Consider the following 852-nt stretch of genomic DNA (forward strand, 5'->3'; position numbering starts at 1 on the left):
GGATTTGGAAAGACACACACCTGTCTTTATATGGTCCCGCAGTTGACCGTTCATGTCAGAGCAGAAAACCAAGCATGAAGTCTGTAGACAAATGCTGTAGACAAATCTGGGAAAGGTTACAGAAAAATTTGTGAGCTCCAGTGGTCCTCTATGGACAGAGGAGAACCTTGTAGAAGGACGACTATCACTGCAGCAATCCACCAATCAGGCCTATGTGGTAAAGTGGCCAGACAGAAGCAAAAGGCACATGGCAGCCCCCCCTAGATTTTGCCAAAAGGAACATGAAGGACTCTCAGACCATGAGAAACTAAATTCTCTGGTCTGTGGTGTGAATGCCAGGCTTCAAATTTGGAGGAAGCCATGCACCACTTGTCACCATGTTTTTTTATCTGCAGGAATTGGCAGACTAGTCAGGATAGAGGAAAAGATGACTACAGCATTGTACAGAGACATCCTGGTTAAAAACCTGCTCCAGAGAACTCTTGAACTCAGACTGGGCCAACGGTTTATCTGTCAGCAGGACAATGACCCTAAACACACAGCCAAGATATCAAAGGAGTGGCTTCAGGACATCTCTGAAAGTTCTTGAGTGGCCAGAGAGCCAGAGTTGAGACTGTGCATCGACACTTCCCATCCAACCTGATGCAGCCTGAGAGGTGCTGAAAAGAGGAATGGACCAAACTGGCCAAGGATAGGTGTGACAAGCTTGTGGCATCATATTCAAAAAGACTTGAGGCTGTAATTGCTGACCATTCTAAGGACAAAATCAGTTTACACATACTAAGATTGAATTTAATCACTTTATTATAGCTCTATTACTGAGCCAAAATACATCATTCATTCATGGTTTTG

This window comes from Denticeps clupeoides, chromosome 17, assembly GCF_900700375.1.
Source record: "Denticeps clupeoides chromosome 17, fDenClu1.1, whole genome shotgun sequence".
NCBI classification, from domain to species: Eukaryota; Metazoa; Chordata; class Actinopteri; order Clupeiformes; family Denticipitidae; genus Denticeps; species Denticeps clupeoides.